The sequence below is a fragment of the Rhodamnia argentea genome, chromosome 3 (genome assembly GCF_020921035.1).
Source record: "Rhodamnia argentea isolate NSW1041297 chromosome 3, ASM2092103v1, whole genome shotgun sequence".
Classification (NCBI taxonomy): Eukaryota; Viridiplantae; Streptophyta; class Magnoliopsida; order Myrtales; family Myrtaceae; genus Rhodamnia; species Rhodamnia argentea.
Window position 1 is genome coordinate 12,426,101 of NC_063152.1, and position 19,691 is coordinate 12,445,791.

The 19,691-nt window shown below is 40.4% G+C and overlaps 1 protein-coding gene and 1 long non-coding RNA gene across 2 annotated transcripts in view; one reads left to right on the plus strand and one right to left on the minus strand.

Moving 5' to 3' along the window:
- The window catches only part of LOC115727613 (disease resistance protein RPV1-like), an 81,310-nt gene that overhangs the window by 46,904 nt on the left and 14,715 nt on the right, over positions 1–19,691 (minus strand). The gene's annotated exons all lie outside the window — the stretch shown is intronic.
- On the plus strand, positions 7,845–19,526 carry LOC125314339. Its single transcript, XR_007197849.1, has 3 exons — positions 7,845–7,854; positions 11,625–11,629; positions 19,385–19,526. It is a non-coding gene; the product is annotated as an uncharacterized LOC125314339 (long non-coding RNA).

Sequence of the window (19,691 nt, forward strand, 5' to 3'; positions counted from 1 at the left end):
AAAGATCCGTAGATCCGTGTCTAAAAACTCCAAAAACAGAAAGATCCGGAGTAGATCTGAGAAGAAAAGATCAAAATCAAAAACAGATCGGGGAAAGATCCGGGTACTTACTGGAAAATCTTCCAAGAAGTATGAGAGGGAGTCTTCAAGTCGAAAGGGTTAGCTCCTTACTAGGGTCGGCTAGGAAGGATGGTCGTCAAAAGGGTTAGAAAGGAGAGAGAAGGGTCCGAGCTCCCAAGGAGAAGAGGTTGAGAGAGGTTCCGGAGAGGGGAGGAGGTGTTCTGAGGGATTCCGAAAGATGTCCTTCGCAACGTCTCTCGTCCGCCTTATAAACACAAAAATTCACTTGTTTTCCTAATTTCTCAGTTTCTTTAAGAGACAAGAACATTTTGAAGTCACTTGTTTTACAAATTAAGACTCATAATTACGCAATAGACGACGGATCGATTCCGCTTTCTCTTATCTATAAAGTCCATTATAAAGCGATGAGTTCGGCTTTTGACGTCCGCTCTTTAAACTCAGCCCCAAAGGGTGAAACCCTTCTTTTGACAACCGACATTAAAAAATCAAATTGCATAATTCCGAAATCCATTTCTTGGAATGACGTTGTTCTACCGGAACAATGGGAAATTGACAACCCAATACCGCGTCCCATTATCCGTAATGAGAACCCGACAAACATTGTCCAACATCCCGAAGGAAGAGTGACTATCCAATTTCCTCGGAGATCTTTTGACTTCTCATCCCATATTACTTCAAGACCTTCTTTTTCTAGTTCTTCTTCTCGCAGATCTGTAGATTTGAGACCGAATCTACCTCCTGTTATTACTATCCCAAGAAACAGTCAAGGTGGTCCCATTACTCAAGCACAAGGACATACAACTCCAAGTGCTCCTCCTTTAAATTCTGACTTAAACGTTAGCGGTCTAGACACGAGTGCTGGTATTGCAAGACCCGTCTATCAGCAGCAAGACCCAGGATCTCCTGAACCTACTCCATCCCGGATGGAACAAGACGAAGACTCTGAAGTTTTTGTTTTAGAAAAAGATTTTCAACCAGACCGTATTCTTTTAAACAAGGAATTTAATTCTGAAGCCAACACTGAAATCAGAAACTGGTTTTGTGACAAATTTAAAAAACATGTTTTACAAATCAAAGAACAGTACTATGAATTCCTAGGACAAATAGGGGAACATATGTATTTCTTTGATTGGTTTGAAAATTATTTCCTTGAACAAAGGGAACTTTTCAACATTAACAAAATTTTGAAATGGAGATTAGACGATGGTCATGAGATTGAATCTAATCACCCTCCTTTGAGAAAAATCAACATTGATTATAGGACTCAGATTATCCCCTCAGCATCTTTCAAAAAACCTTGTGACGAAGACAAGGATTTCAGACAAGAAAAGGAATTCAAAAAAATTATTGAATAGAATAATTTTTCAAATCAACATATTTACACGATAGGTGAACAGTTAAATAGGATCGAAACGACTCTCGATTCCACGGTTTCTTCCCGTTCACTTTCCGGACCTATTCATGATAGTTCCAGTCCTTCGACTTCTTCTTCTTTCAATTTAAAACAACCCCTTTTTAAGAATTTTGAAATGCCTAAAAAATTTAGTGAAGAATTTTATGAAGCACTTCAACAAAAAAGAAACTTCTTTTTAAGAGAAAAGGAAAGAAAACAAAAGACCACAGATATTCAGACCCCTCAACCAATTTTGAGTACTCCTAAGGTTGAAAAACCTTTGACAATTTCTAGTCCTAAGGCAGTTGCTGTTTTAGATTGTGACCAAATTTCCGAAATTTCAGACACTCCAAAAATTTCTACCTTAGATTCCGAAGATACTCCTCGGATCAACGGGATATCTTGGAAAGAACCTCAGAAACTTTATTATTCCCGTGCAACTCCACCAGATCTCGTCAAGGAAGAATCTTCGACTAGATTCTAGAATAAATATTCTGCCGACGCGATTTACGAATGGAACATTGACGGTGTTTCTAAAGCTAATTTAATCCAAGTTTTGAATCAGATGGTTATGCTTGCTACGACTTACAAGACCATTCCAGACACGATCGATCAACAAATTGCTTTTATGATTATAGCCGGTTTTTCAAGCACATTAAAAGGATGGTGGGATAATTATCTCACTGAAGACCAAAGAAACCAGATTTTAAACGCTGTTGAAACCGAAGAAAATGGCCAAACTGTTTTTGATGACCAAGGACAAATGGTCCAAGACGCCGTTTCAACTTTGATCTATTCCATTTCTCAACATTTCATTGGTGACCCTTACGTTGTTCGAGATCACAATCAGGATCTTCTTTCAAACTTAAAGTGTAGATCCTTAGGTGAATTCCGACAATATAAAGACGAGTTTTTTCAACGTGTTTTGCTCCGACCAGATCGCAACCAACCATTTCGGAAAGAGAAATTCCTTGCCGATCTCCCTATCCTCATCGGAAATCAGGTCCGAAAGCGTATACGTGAGCGGTTCGGCGAAGAAATTCCTTTTAACATTATTTCTTACGGTGAACTTGTTTCTTATGTTTTTAAGACCGGTTCTGAAATGTGTAATAACATTAAGTTGCAAAAACAACTTAAAAAAGAAAAATCTCTTGGTAACAAAGGACTTGGAGACTTTTGCAGACAATATGACCCTTCTTATGACTTTTCTTCTAAGAAAAATCCAAAGTGTAAAGGAAATTGTCCACCTGAAAAGACGGACCAGAAGAAAAGGAAAAGTTTTTCCAAAAGACCCAAAACATTTTCTAAAAAGAAAAATTTTGACCATAAAAAACAAGAAACAAAAAGAGACTTTTCTAAATTTACTTGCTTCAATTGCGGGAAAAAGGGGCATACTCGCAAATTCTGCAAAGTTTTCAAAAAGATTAATGAGTTGAATTTAGATGAGGAAGCCCTTGACCAATTAAATCAACTCATGATTGATTCTGAAAGCGAGACCTCCGATTTCTCCGAACCGGAGGATAATGACGATGGCCTCCAATTTGATGAATTAGCCAACCTTCTTGATTCAGAAATTGATGAGCCCGAGAACCCCGAAAAGGATTCAAAGGATATTTGTGTTTTGACTAAAGATGAAGAAGAGATTTTAGATAAAATTGAAAACCTTTCGATTCTCGAGATAGCCATGAATCGTTTTCAAAAAACAAAAATTTCTACTTCAAAACCTTTTGACAATCCTTACAATTTGACAAATATTTTAAACAGAGGAAAGAAACAATTTTCTAGACCAACAAATTCTAATGACTTGCAATTTGAGATTAATGAATTAAAAAAGGAAATTTGTTTTCTCAAAATCAACCAAATTGAACAACATCAAGAATTTTTAGAATTTAAAAAACAAATTTTGACAAATAATAAAGCTGAATCTGAAGAAAGCGAAGAAACAGACCCTTCATCTTTTCTTCATTTACTTTCTGAAGTAACTTCAAAAAAATGGATAATTAATGTGACTATTAAAATCCATGATTTTGAATTAAACACTACTGCTCTTTTTGACACAGGAGCAGACTTAAACTGTATTCGTGAAGGATTAATTCCAACTAAATATTTTGACAAAACCACTGAAGCCTTGAAAACTGCGCCGGGAGGATATTTAGACATTCGTTACAAACTTCCGGAAGTTTTAATTATTAAAGACAACATTTCTTTAAAGACATCCTTTTTACTCGCCAAAAACTTAAAACAAAATGTTATTTTGGGAACCCCTTTTATCAACCTAATTCAACCTTTCATGGTGACTCGGGAAGGAATTGAGACAGACATTTTGGGAAATAAAATTATTTTCCATTTTATTTCTAAACCTCGGACGAGGAATTTGAATATTTTACGGGAACAGTCTATCAAGGAGATTAATTGTCTCATCGGAGATAAGGAATCTCACCTCTTATTTTTAAAAGAAGAACTGGATTATAAAAGGATTGAACGAAGGATAGTCCATCCCGATATAAAACAGAAAATCCTTCTTTTGGAAAATAAGTTGAAAAAAGAGGTCTGTTCCACACTCCCAAATGCTTTTCGGAATAGGAAGCGTCATATTGTTGATTTACCTTATGAACCCGATTTTTCCGAGAAAGACATTCCGACTAAGGCAAGACCTACACAGATGAATTCTGAACTTTTGACTTTATGCAAAAAAGAAATTGAAGATCTTTTGCAAAAAGGATTAATTCGAAAAAGTAAATCTCCATGGAGTTGTTCTGCTTTTTACGTCAATAAGAATGCGGAATTAGAGCGTGGAGTACCCGGACTTGTTGTGAATTATAAACCTTTGAACTCTGCTTTGAAATGGATTCGATATCCAATTCCCAACAAAAAAGACCTTTTGAACAGATTATGCCGTTCTAAGATATTTTCTAAATTCGACATGAAATCTGGATTTTGGCAAATTCAAATTTCCGAGAAAGACCGTTATAAGACAGCATTCACTGTTCCTTTTGACCAATTTGAATGGAATGTTATGCCTTTTGGACTAAAGAATGCACCCTCTGAATTCCAGAGAATTATGAATGACATTTTTAATCCTTATTCCAATTACATCATTGTCTACATTGATGATGTTTTGGTTTTCTCTTCTGACATTGATTCCCATTTTAAACATGTCAACCAATTTTTGAAGGTTACAGACAAAATGGATTAGCTCTTTCCCCGACAAAGATTTTGCTATTTCGGACAAAGATCAGATTTCTTGGACATTACATTGAACATGGTACTATCATACCAATTGAGAGATCCATTCAATTTGCTGAGAAATTTCCAAACGAAATTAAAGACAAAACTCAATTACAAAGATTTCTTGGATCTTTGAATTATGTTATTGATTTCATTCCTAATATTAATATCATTTGCAAACCGTTACATTTGAGACTAAGAAAAAATCCAGTCCCTTGGACAGACTTGCATTCAGACACGGTTCGCAAGATAAAAACCCTGGTCAAAGAAATACCTTGTTTACATCTTGCTGATCCTTCTACTTTTAAAATTGTGGAAACCGATGCCTCCGACACAGGCTATGGCGGAATTTTGAAACAAAAGAATGACTTAGGAAAAGAACAGATTGTGCAATTTATTTCTAAACATTGGAATGATACACAGAAAAATTATTCCACAATTAAAAAAGAAATTCTTGCCATTGTTCTTTCCATTTCTAAGTTTCAAGGTGACCTTTTAAATCAAAAATTTCTTCTGAGGATTGATTGCAAATCTGCAAAGGACATTTTGCGTAAAGACATTTTAAATATTGCTTCTAAACAGGTTTTTGCACGATGGCAAGCCATCTTATCTGTTTTTGACTTTGATATTGAATTCATACACGGAAATTCGAACTCTCTTCCCGATTTCCCGACCCGAGAATTTTTACGGGGAAAAAACCCTTCATCATGCCCCCCGGAAAAGACAAAGGTAAGGCTCCGGCCAAGCCAGAAACTCGGATAGTTCCAGCCAAATTGACCCCAATCCGAAGTTGGCTCGAGGCAACCAAATCTTCGGAAAAAACCTTGACCCAACAGCCTCAACCTAAGATGACCTCGGGACCGGGACAATCATCCTCAACCAAACTTCTTAGACCCACGGACTCAAAATCTGTTTCTCTACCTTATGACAAACCGGCCATGATACCGCCGGAACTTTTGACAGCGATGGGATTCGAAATTTTGACTACATAAGAGGTACAATCCCCTTCACCTTTAAGACCAAAAAATGTTTCCAGCGAGGTGGTTATTCCGGCATCGCCTACCCCTCAAAAATTTGCCAAGACTAAATCTAAATGGTTTCCCGGACATTTAGAAAAAATTTTGACAGTTGAAAAAGGATTCTATCACAAAGACCCCTTTGTTTTTGCAAGAAAAATGTTTGGTGAAAACCAATATTTTACTCCCCATGACAATTTGAAGACAGTGGAATTTTATGAAAGGATTTTGACACGGATCGAATCAGTAAAATTCGGACATTTTGCTGATAATAAAAATCCCGACGTTGTGAATTATTCGATCGCAAAAATTACAAGGGTCATTCACCCTTCTGACCGGGACATTTCTCCCCGAACTCCTATCAAGTTCAACGCCAAGCTTACCGAGATAATTTCTCACGGACCTACCTTCACATATTTTGACTACCAGCAAGCTTGGTGGAATGCATTTTTTAGACAAAACCTTAATGGAACACATACTTGGTTGTTCTATTTTGAAGACAATTTTGACATCACAAGCCTACCATTTTGGTTCATACGGTGGTGGGATCATTTCGGACCATTCACCGACCTCCTTCCTCAAAAACCCCAAAATGTTTTTGAGTCTTACCGAATTTTTAAATCTTCCTATACACCGACCCCTTAAATCTTCCTATACACCGACCCCGGAAGAAAAGATTTACCCAGCTTTTCTTCTTTTCTCAGCCACTTTTCGTATCTCCCGGGTCCTCGCCCGGGATTTTGAATACCAAGTAGGCGCCCCAGGGTCTACTTTTGTGATTCTTTCCGGAAGATTTAAAGTCAAATGGTGGGATGGCTTCACTTTTCGGGAAAAATGTTCTATAGAAAGTGTACAGAGATGGATTCAATCACGACAGATTAAGTCCATCACTCCTACCACAAATACGACCTTTCTTCATGACAGATCGATAGCTGTTTCTAAGTTAGCCGGAGCATCTACCGAAGGTGATTTCTGGAAAATGATGAAACAAGCTGTTGAAGACTACGAAGACTCCGGGAATTCCCAAGCAGATTCCCATCACGGTGGGAATACCAATGAAGACGATCGCTACGGAATACCGCCCGGAATCAAGCGGGCGGATGTTGCAGACCAAGAAGATGAAGATGCTGAAGACTTGGCATCAGATTCTTAGTATTTTGATGTATACTTTACCGTATATTGTACATTGTACTGTAGACATTCACTGTACAATGTACATCGTAGCGGCTTTAATTTTTAAACTGTAGCACCGTAGCTACGGTAAATTTTTGTGTTTATAAGGCGAGAGACGTTGCGAAGGACATCTTTCGGAATCCCTCGTAACACCTCCTCCCCTCTCCGTAACCTCTCTCAACCTCTTCTCCTTGGGAGCTCGGACCCTTCTCTCTCCTTTCTAACCCTTTTGACGACCATCCTTCCTAGCCGACCCTAGTAAGGAGCTAACCCTTTCGACTTGAAGACTCCCTCTCATACTTCCCGGAAGATTTTCCAGTAAGTACCCGGATTTTTCCCCGATCTGTTTTTGATTTTGATCTTTTCTTCTCGGATCTACTCCGGATCTTTCTGTTTTTGGAGTTTTTAGACACGGATCTACGGATCTTTTGATGTATTCTTCTGATTTTATAATATACATTGTGAATTTTTGACATTTATAGCTCGATACCCACAGATCGCGGGAGGCTCTGCCTCCTACTTGTGGTGTTCAAAGCTGTGTTCTTATATTCTGCAGTTTATTTTCTGCATTTTAGACTATACCCCAGAATCGGAAGGCCGTGCCTCCTACCGGTGGTTTATCTCATGCCCTTTGACATATTTCTGACATTCAAGTAAGGGTGAAGCTCTGTTTCTTTGGAGTTACTCGTGTGATGCCGGCTGGGAGCCCCATCCAGACAATTGAGGTTTAAGTACTTCTTGTCCGAGCGATGAACATTCTCCAAAGCTTGAGCGACGAAGCCTGAGCTTGGGTTGAAGATCCCCTGACCCTCACATGCATTATCTTTTATTTCTTTTTATATATTCTATTTGTTTACATGTTGTAATTATTTTGACATGTATGACTTTGATATGGGAACTAGTTACTGCTATTTGTGACTTATTTGACTCTACAGAATTCACACGTTACTTAATACACTCTTTGTATTTCAGACGTAATTGACTTCCATATCTTGTTTTCTTCTATAGACTTTCATCATTCTCCTCATCCATCTTCGATTTTAATTTGTATTTTATGCATGTGTCTATCGATCCAGAGACCTATGGTATATATATATATATATATTGTTGGTGATGTGTTGTTGGTTTGTGGAGAATATATAATGTAGGTGCGATTCACCAATGTGGCCTTCAAATAAGCAATCATATTTTCTTTTAATAAGGTGCCAATCTGTCTTAACCTTAATGCGACTGAAAATCGATCATTGACCTCACCAACACATTGCGTGAGCAGAAGATCAACGGGCGTGTTGATCCTAAAAATCCGCCCAAGATCGATCATGATCTTTTTCATGATTAAGAAAGTATAAACTTTGACATATATAATCCGGCTGGGTCTAGACAGGTTGAGATCAAGAAAGAAGGCGCATGCCCATTTGCACTTCGAGCTTGGGAGGGTCTAAGCAGGCTGGTAGGCGTATAATTACCTCTCGTTTCCAAATTTCACACCTTTATTGCCCTTTGAAGTTTCAAGCTAAAGAAGTATAGACCCCTTACCTTTGTGTCTAACATGATTTCGTCTCCAAATAATGAAATAGTTCCTCCCCTTTGCTACATACGTGAATTATAGAATGGCGTAATCGGTCCCCCTAGCTATTCCCCCCGTGAATTAAATGTGGCGTGGATATATAACTTCGAGATTTTTGTTTTTTGTAACACAAAAGCTAGTTTAGGGTAAATGTGACACAGATACACCGATTTGTAATTTTTTTTTTTGTGGATATAACCCTTGATTTCTTGAAGGGGCACCGAGAAACCGAGATTGGAATCTTGTCTTATTTTCTTAACTTTGAGGGTTTTTCAGATCTTTTTTTGGAAAGGCGATAGTTTTTAATAGATTTATGATTAGATTTCTACTTGAACAGTAAATTTGCCTGATTTATTAGCTAATTTGTTTCCTAGATCTGTTTGGAGTGGTTTATTTTTATATTTTGTTGTGGCACTTGCAAGTATTCGACTTTCTAAAAGTGTAAAGCAATTGAAATTTTCATACAAAAATGTTGACATGTACATTCGCCTACAATTCTTCAGAACTTTATAAAATTTGCGTAGAATTGCAAAATCTGGCGAGATAGCAAAAAAAGTTGTTCTTCCTTTTTGTAAGATCAGACGAAAAGGCCCTGATCTCTAGGTTGTTTTGTAGCATTCAATCATAAATTTGAACGGTTTGATTTGTAAAAAAAAAATTCCTCTTTGGAAAGTTGAGAGTTTTTTTAATTCATTTTTGAGCTTTTTCAGTTGTTGTTTCAGGGAGATTCCTTTGGGAGTAACAGTTGATATTAATCAACTAAAAGATAAAGCAGTGGGTCGGCACCGCAGCACCTTGGAAACAAAGTGTTCACGGTCAAATTCAAAGCAGAGGACAATAGCACTTATGCTTCATCGCAGTTTCCCAACCATTATACTATGAGATATTAAAGATAAAATCTTCCAACTTTCCTACCAATGTCGTTTCAATCAACCATGGCCGTCCATTCCATCCAAGAACCGCCTCCAGCAACCCACCCTGAACTCCCATCTATAAATTGGAAGACCCCCATTTCATTTCATGTGACCCCCAGAACTTGAACGTCAACACCAGCTTGTGTCTGTTCATAGATCAAGAAGTCACTTTGGGGTTCGAGAGTTTTGACATTGTGTGAAGAGAAGACAGGCTGATATACCGAAAAGGGTTCGGAAGTCATCGTTCTTCAATCGGAAAAGAAGAAAGTGATGATCTAAATAGAAGGTCAATTGCTCCTCAATAGGAATCAACTTCTAAACTTTGTGTTCATCACATGAGTTCAACATGAAAAACTTGTTAAATATAGCATTCACAAATAACTGTGCCTAATTCGAAAATCATCCGAGGATAACTAGTCTTCGAGTCGATCGTCTCTTCACTTGAATACCACAAGAATGGTGTTTACTTATCGGTAACATGCGAGCCTAGAAAAATTGGTTAAGGGTACCTATCATGTCACCGGCAAAAGAACAAATTTCATATTACAACCGGTACTTTTCGTTAAGGGTGTTTACTTATTTGGATATGATGGGTACCCTGATCCTTGTTAACAACATGCAATCAAATGAAATTTATTCGTTAAGAGTGTGTTAAAGCATACATGATTGAATTGATATAATTATAATAAATTTAAGATTTTTTTTTTATAATTTTCCTAATATTCGGGGTTTCCCAACTCAATTTTCCGACCGAATTCATGTCTGAAGCTAAAGCACACCAATTTGTCCTAATTTTTAGCGAGGGGGGATGAGACAACCTTTCTTTTGCTTTTGAAATTATTGTGTGGTATGACAAGTCTTGAGGGAAACTTCTTGTCACTTCAAGTTGCTCGGACACATGCTTATGTCAAACGCCTTACGTATGATCCTATCAATCTAGATTATGTGGACCGGAAGGAGAAGGTCCGATGTAGAACAGTTGGCGTGCGATTATTTAGAATTACGTGATCGTCGGGATCGTCGGAAATAATCTCGGCAGTTTTTCTGTTTTAGGAAATTCTTAATTATCTTTAATTTTAAATATTCTGTTTGATTAGATTAGATTCAGTTTATTTGATGTTATCTTTACTTATTTTAAATATTCTGTTTGATTAGATTAGATTCAGTTTATTTGATGTTATCTTTACTTATTCGGTTTCCAATAGGAGTCCTATCGCTATATAGGATATCCGTCTCTGTAATTGGGGAGCATCATTGAATAAGATTTTTGAGTTTTGGAATCATTTGTTCCAAGTTTTTGCTCTCTTGCTGTGTCATTTGGTATCGGAGCGGGCATCTCCTGTGACGATGGTCAATAACGCGAACGTTAATCTCCCCGTTCTCGAGGGCCATGAAAGCGAGCCTATTACACGGGCTGAGTTCACCCGGTTCGTGGATCAAACCGATCGTAGGTTTCAAGAAATCCTTGAAGCCATACGGCGTTTATCCACAAACCCCGCACTTGGCGTTCTTCCGGCCGATCGACTTCCCGTCGGTCGTGATCCCGAAGTTGTTGTGGATCGTGGGGCCAATATCCGACATAGACGGGTAGACTATGTCGAAGACTCGGAAGAAGAAGACGAGGAAGATTTCCTAGACGAGCCTATTCGAAGAGGACGGCGGAATAGAGAATTTCAAAATGATCGTGTCCATGGAGGTCGGCGCTATGGAGGACATCGGCGGGATCCGGAGCAATATCAGTTAAAGGTAGATCTACCAACCTTTAACGGGAATTTGAATATCGAAGATTTCCTGGATTGGTTGTGGGAAGTTGAAAAATTCTTTGACGCCATGGAGATTGAAGAGGATCGACAAGTTAAGTTAGTTGCGTACAAACCGAAGGGTGGTGCCTCGGCTTGGTGGGAGCAAATGCAATTAACTCGACGTCGATAAGGAAAGGCTCCCGTCCGAACGTGGAATCGCATGAAGCAGATGCTGAAGTCCCGGTTCCTCCCTACCGATTATGAGCAGCTGCTGTTCCAGCAATTTCGGAATTGCAAGCGGACGAACCGAACAGCCCAAGCCTATACGGAAGAGTTCCTCCGACTTTCCGCCCGCAATAACCTAGCTGAATCGGAAGTGCAACAAACCGCTTGGTACATAAACGGCTTGCGATTGAATATTCAAGATCGTGTTTCTTTGCATCGTGTATTTTCTGTTGAAGATGCCCAGGAGATGGCGCGAAAAATTGAGATGCAATTGGAGAGGACTAGCCCTAGTATTCGTGGAAGCAATTATTCGGGTCGTGGATCTTTCGGAAAAGGGAAACAGATCGATGCTTCGGGTTCCTCAACTCAGCAAATCGGTGATATGAACCGAGCGCCGGGAGGTGTTGCTGGAATACCTAAGGAACCGGTCGCAGCAAATAACCGTGCTCCAAACGTCCGTAATCCTTATGCCAAGCCGCAACCGATCAGGTGCTATAAGTGTAACGAATTGGGCCATCGTTCGAGCGATTGTCCCCTTCGGAGAATGGCCAATATCATTGAGCATGAAGAGGAGGAGCATGAGGAAGATTGGGTGGACGAAGAAGAAGTGGAAGATGAGGTGGGCGAGCAAGTGAATTGTGTTGTTCGTCGTTTATTACTTGCTCCGCGGATAGAAGACACCCAGAGAAATCAGCTTTTCCGCGCTCGTTGTACTGTAAACGGTAAGGTATGCGATGTTATAATTGACAGCAGGAGTTGCGAGAATATAGTGTCAAAGGCTTTAGTGGACCACTTACGGTTGAAGACGGAACCACATTCCACGCCTTATACAATCGGGTGGATTCGTAAAGGACCCGAGCTTAAGGTAACACATGTCTGTCGTTTACCTATTTCTATTGGAAAGTCGTATCATGATACTATTATGTGCGATGTTGTGGAAATGGATGCATGTCATGTGTTATTAGGGCGACCATGGCAGTATGACGTGGATATTACACATCGAGCTAGGGAGAACACGTATTCTTTTGTATGGAATAAAATCAGAATCATGTTGAAGCCGAGGGGTGATACTCCCCAGGCTCCAAAGAAACGGGGTTCGGGTTCTGGTTCCGGTGTTGTGCAACGTGCGGGGGTTATGTTGAATATTTGTAAACGTGAAGGGATGTACATGCTGGTAGAGAAGGGTGACAAACAGACCGTGGCTCGTATTCCAGAAGCCCTTAAGCCTTTGTTAAAGGCGTTCTATGATGTAATGCCGGATGATTTACCCGACCGATTACCTCCTTTGAGGGATATCCAGCATGAGATTGACTTTCTACCGGGTGCCAGTCTCCCTAATTCGCCGCATTACCGGATGAATCCAAAGGAGAACCAGAATTTACAAGAGCAGGTGGGAGAGCTTCTCCGCAAAGGTTTCTTACGCGAGAGCAAAAGTCCTTGTGCCGTACCCGCACTTCTCACGCCGAAGAAAGATGGCAGTATGCGTATGTGCGTTGATAGCCGTGCTATTAATCGGATAACTATCAAGTACATATTTCCAATTCCCCGGCTTGATGATATGCTGGATAGACTTGCTGGATCACGGGTCTTTACGAAGATTGACCTTCGAAGCGGCTACCACCAAGTTCGCATTCGTCCCGGCGACGAGTGGAAAACAGCCTTTAAGACGAGTGCGGGTTTGTATGAATGGCTTGTCATGCTGTTTGGACTCGCTAACGCGCCTAGTACTTTTATGCGTTTGATGACTCGGGTACTTAAACCTTTTATTGGCAAGTTCGTGGTTGTTTTCTTCGATGATATTCTCATTTATAGTCCGGACGAACGACATCACTTAGAGCACTTGAGGGATGTTCTGGCGACCTTGCAGAAAAATCAATTATTTATTAATTTGAAGAAGTGCAGCTTCATGACCGAGCGACTTCTTTTCTTGGGTTTTATTGTTGGAGCGGATGGTCTCCATGTTGATGCAGAAAAGGTGGTAGTGATTCGTGATTGGCCAATTCCACGGAATGTTGGCGAGGCTCGAAGTTTCCATGGCCTTGCGACGTTCTACCGACGTTCTACCGACGTTTTATTAGAAATTTCAGTACAATCATGGCCCCGATCACCGATTGCTTAAAGAAAGGCAAATTCCATTGGGGTGATGAAGCTTCGGCCAGCTTTCGACTTATCAAAGAAAAGCTCTCAACAGCCCCGGTATTGATGCTTCCAGATTTTGAGAAAGTGTTCGAGTTGGATCGCGATGCTTCGGGTGTAGGAATCGGCGCTATTCTTTCCCAAGAAGGTAAGCCTGTTGCTTTTTTTAGTGAGAAGCTTAATGAAGTTCGTCGTTACTGGTCTACATATGAGCAAGAATATTATGCTGTAGTGCGTGGTATAAAGCATTGGCAGCCCTATCTTTACCAGCAAGAGTTTGTTCTTAATACCGATCATCAAGCTCTTAAATACATTAAGAGTCAGAAGCATTTGAATAGGATGCATGCACGATGGGTTTCCTTTCTGGAGCAGTTTAATTTTGTACTTCGTCATAAGGAAGGCCGCTTAAATAAAGTGGCGGATGCACTCGGTCGACGTGCTACGACACTTGTGACTATGCGCACCGATGTGGTTGGTTTTGATCAACTCTGTTCTCTTTATTCCGAGGATGATGATTTTGGTGTTATATGGGAGAAGTGTTCTGAAGCGGGTTCCCATGGTGATATGATAATTCGGGACGGTTTCCTATTTTTCGGCAATAGATTATGTATTCCTCGAAGTTCTTTGCGAGAACAACTTATTCGAGAGCTTCATGGAGGTACTCTTGGCGGACATTTGGGCCGTGATAAAACTGTAGCCTTAGTGGAGGAACGGTACTATTGGCCACAACCGAAGCGTGATGTGGGGCGATTTGTCGCCAAGTGTTATATTTGCCGGACGGCTAAGGGCCATTCTCAGAACACCGGCCTCTATACCCCCTTGCCGGTTCCTTCTGGTCCGTGGGTTGATATCTCAATGGATTTCGTGTTGGGACTTCCTCGCACCCAGCGAGGTGTGGATTCTGTATTCGTGGTGGTTGACCGGTTCTCCAAGATGGCGCACTTTATCCCTTGCAAGAAGACTTCGGATGCTTCACATGTAGCAAGTTTGTTTTTTCGTGAGGTAGTCCGTCCGCATGGGGTTCCAAAGACCATCACTTTTGATCGTGACACGAAATTCCTAAGCCATTTTTGGCGTACTTTATGGCGTTTGTTTGGGACGGATTTACAATATAGTAGCTCTTTTCATCCCCAAACGGACGGTCAGACCGAAGTTGTGAACCGTATTATGGCGGATATCATTCAATGCCTCTGTAGTGATGTGCCTAAGCAGTGGGATAGGTATTTGGCTCCTGCTGAGTTCGCATTCAACAACTCTGTTAACCGTTCCACTGGAAAATCTCCTTTTGAGATCATCTATGGGCGTACTCCACAGCATACTTTGGATTTAGTTCCTTTGCCCAAGATTCCAGGCTATAGTGTTGCGGCAGAGCATTTGGCGACCAAAATTCAGGAAGTCCAAGCGGATGTTACTCGCCAATTAGCTGCTTCGAATTCAAAGTATAAAGAAGATGTTGATAAACGGCGCCGTGCGAAGATTTTTGAAGTAGGCGATGAGGTCATGTTTTTTTTGCGAAAGGAGCGTTTCCCTGTTGGTGCTTATAATAAATTGAAGCGCAAGAAGGTTGGTCCTTGCCGAATATTGAAGAAGATCAACGACAATGCTTATGTGGTTGACCTCCCTGATGATCTCACCATTTCTCCTACGTTTAATGTGGCCGACTTATTTGAGTATCGTTCTCCCGATACTCCCCTCTATCCCGATCATAACTCGAGGGCGAGTTCTTCCGCAGAGGGAGGGGATGATGTAGAACAGTTGGCGTGCGATTATTTAGAATTACGTGATCATCGGGATCGTCGGAAATAATCTCGGCAGTTTTTCTGTTTTAGGAAATTCTTAATTATCTTTAATTTTAAATATTCTGTTTGATTAGATTAGATTTAGTTTATTTGATGTTATCTTTACTTATTTTAAATATTCTATTTGATTAGATTAGATTCAGTTTATTTGATGTAATCTTTACTTATTCGGTTTCCAATAGGAGTCCTATCGCTATATAGGATATCCGTCTACGTAATTGGGGAGCATCATTGAATAAGAATTTTGAGTTTTGGAATCATTTGTTCCAAGTTTTTGCTCTCTTGCTGCGTCAAGGTCACCCGAAAAATCAAATGTTTTTAGTAAGTCATAATAATAACTTGCTACCAACTAACATTAATTAATGATAACCTGTTGATATGATCATAATGAGATTCTTTTCAAACTTGTGAAGGTGCTCGAAAACTACCAAGCATGTCGTGCTTGTAATAAGGCTCGGACTACTTCAACTCTCACTGGAGCCAAAGCTAACTCACTATGAGCGGCGAGTCTTTACACTTGACATCGCGATTGTACTTTCTTACGAACTGGCTAGATATATTATAGATTGTAGGTTTTCTAAGATTGTTCCAAACTTTCTTACAAACGAACTTCATTAGATGTATTGAAGAATGAGCTCGCGCTTGCGGGTTTTCTCTAGACTATTCAATTCGAGTCATCGTATGCATATTCTCGCATCATATCCAAATTTTAGAAAGTTAATATACATGTCGACATTTCTATATGAGAGTTTCAATTGCTTAAGATTAAAAAAAGTCAAAGTGCGAGTACCGCAAAATTTAAAAAAAAAAATGAAAAACCAAAACATAAAAGATAGAGCCAGTACAAACAGATCTAGAATACGAATTAGCCAATAAAGCTGGAAAATTTCTGTCCAAGTAAAAGAAATCTAAATCCATTTAAAAAATATCACCTAAATGCGAAAACAATATCTGAAAAACTCCTAGAGTTAAGGAAGTAAAATAAAAATGTAATCTTCGGAAAACCAAAAAAAAAAAAAAAAAAAGCATAGCTGCCAGCTGGGGACTGAAAATGAAATCTTGGGAAAACCAAGGACTAACACTGTAATTTCCTGGATATTTGATATCCATTGAGAACGACTTGCCTATAAATTAGAGTTGGCGTAGAGTCGACTATTTGATAGTCAAGTCCACCAGAAGCGGAGCCCACCGGGAGAAATTAAAGACCATTCAACCAGGGAAAGTTCTAGGAATAGAGGTCTGAAGTAAGGGTAAGAAAAAGGAATTGATCGGATCGGAACCATCCTTATCGGATCGGTCAATTTGGTCTAATTTCTAGGGAGTCAGTCCGATTCTTGGTGTTGACACCAAAAATCGATTTGGGCCTTAAATGATTGCGGAGCCCATTGGATGTCGCAAGGCCCACGAAAAGACTCACATTGGTAGCCGAAAACACGGTAAATCAACAGCAGGCCGGATGGAAATGTCAACGACACCATGATGCCTGTACGTCTCGGCGATAATTGTGCGGAGCAGTTAAGTTAGTACTTTAAACCGTTTAAAGAATAAGGAGAGCAGTTACGAAAATCGAACCGACAATCTAAGGATAAAGTGCACGTGAGTAACCGCAAGTGACGATTATACCTTGTACCGGGTTATGAATTGTTAGAGACGTGACGAGCCAATCAATCAACAATCAAATACTTATCTTTTGCTCTATAATTTATTTTATCAAGCATTTACCTTTATCGTCCTGTTTATCGTTTTACATTTATTTTACTTCCTGATTATTCATAATCGTCACAAGACTCCGTTCGAACAATAAATACGAGAGCTCTAAGCTTTTCGGTGAAAGGTCTTTCATCACGGACCATTTCCGGCGAAACATCTTTTTGGCACGCCCGATAGGACTATTTGTGGTTCGATTTGAGGAAGTGCTATGGCAAAAAATAGAAATCGGGTTGGCATCACCGGCGAGAGTCATTCTCCTCAGCGATTGTCGAATGATGGCTAGGATAATGTCAATGTTCTTCCGAGTGGAGTTCCGGGTGATATACCAAGAGAGCTCAGCCACGGACAAAGGAGAGAGCAGGTGCCGGACCCTACTATGATAGCCACCATTAAAAGGGTGCTGGAGGAAGACCAAAATGATTTCGCCAATCATGTCGTGAACCATCTTATTGATGCCCTTAAATCGATGATTACCGATGTGGTGACGATTTGATGTCTAAGCCTAGTTCGTATAACCAATTGCCATTTCATAACCGATGTAGAATAACCCCAATAATATAAATCTAGCGATTGAGTAATATTCGTCTTTACTGTATTAGTTTGGTATTAGAGCAAGTAACTGGTTTTCAATGAAATATTGCCGAAACGTTCCTCTTCTTTTGGTGCGAATCTTCGTCCTCAAAGTCAGTAAGAATAACTTGCTACTAATATTGTCGATAAGATTAATAAATGATAGCCTGCTGATATGATTCTATTGAGATTGTTTTCAATTTGTGGAAGTGCTCGGGAACAACCAAGCATGTTGTGCTTGAAAATAGGCTCATGCTACTTCAAAAGAGACTGATTATATGTTGCCAAAGAACTATCAATGTTTAGCTATCGAAGGTGAGGGTCGGGATGAAGTAAAGAAATCTCCGGTTTTAATCACCACCCGTTCGGTGGGATGGCGGCCCTCATATATGGTCGGCCAGGGCGTCGTGACCCTCGCCTAGACTAGGCGATGGCATCGCGACTGTCACCGCCCAACAGGCGAAGGCCTCCGCGCCTTTGCCCAAATCCCAACCAGAGCCGACACCCTTATCTCTCTAGCCGGCGACATCGCGAGCCATAGTTATAATAAAAACAAAGAAAATAAAAGAAAATGAAAAAAAATAAAAGAAAAGAAAAAAAATGAAAATTTGAGAAAATAAAAGAAAAATATTGTACATGTTAGCGTGAGTCATACCCTGCAAGACAGTTGTGGTCCACGTTAGCGATTTTCGGCCAAAACCAATCCAAACGGGATTTGATATCCAATTTCGTGGCAAGCTACCTTTTCTCTGGGCTTTTACACTGATAAAGAGCATTCAGCTCAGGAACGGATGTGGCGTGCCGGCCTTCTCCTCAACGATCTTAGGAAACTTCGTTCCTCCGCTTGATCTATACGAGAATAATTTTGGGGAAGCTGCTCATTCTCGAAATTATAGATGAAGACCAGCCTTGGACGTCCAGGAAAGGAGTAGAAATAATGGCGGTCTGCACCGTCGATGTTTGAACAAAAGAATTCAATTCGCAAGCTCTTCGCTGGTTCTGTCGAATTGAATACGTCAGGGAAACTTGTCACTAATCTGGGATTGTTAAATTCAAGTCTTTTGAGAGTCTCTGGTTCACGCAGGCCCTTAACGGCCACGAGCTCACGGCATCTCCAAATCGACAAGTACTCCAGCTTTTTCAAATCCGATAGATCGTCTAGACTTCCAATCTTAGGACACCTGTTTATATTCAGTCGCTCCAACGACTCCACTGAACCAAGCCCTTGGATCGCAGTCAGATTTGGGCAATCAATCAGTCTCAACAGCTTCAACCTCTTCAGACTCGAAAGACCGGCGAATCCCTCGAGAAGTTCTGCCCCTTCCACTTCAAATTCAATCAACTGCTCAAGCCCATCGAGTTGAACTTCCTTCCAAAGGCAGTGATAAATGTGCAGACGCGTCAATTTTCTGAAGCTGCCACGGAATGACAAACTGGTTTTGGATTCATGATAATGAAGCGACAACGATGACAGAGACGGTGGAAGGAACGTGAGGGATTGTCGGCATGGACCCTCTTGGATGAACAGAGGACTATAGCTCTCATCGTGACCGCTATAGGTCAAATCCGACAATTTAGTCAGGCTTGAGAGATCTGGGACCCACCGCAGCGAACTTGATCCAAAGCTTAGGCTTGTCAAACTTGTGGGAAGCTCAGGCAATAGTTCGAGTTTGTCGCAATCGTATAACCACAATTTCTCTAGGCGAGAAAGTGGTTTGACCGTCACAAGAGCACTTCTGCTAGGGCTAAATTCCAAGAGAAGAACTCTCAAAAGCGGCAATTTCCAAATGCCCTCTGGAATTTCCCACTCCAAATACAGGCAATCCTCAGCATGTAGCTCTTCTAGCTCTTTTAGCTCGACAATGCTCTGAGGTAACTCCCTCATAGGAGAACACGAAATTTTGATGACTTTCAATCTGCTCAAGCCTCCAATAGATTCGGGTAACCACTCAATTTCTGTATGCGAGACATCCAACTCGAGTAGCGATTCCAAGTTCCCAATCGAGACAGGAAGTACCTTTATTTTAGTTCTCGATAGAAAGAGAAACTTCAGTTCCCATAGATTGCCGATAGAATCGGGAAGTTCATCGATTTCTACACCTTCCAGTTTAAGTACCGACAAGCGCTTTTGGTTACC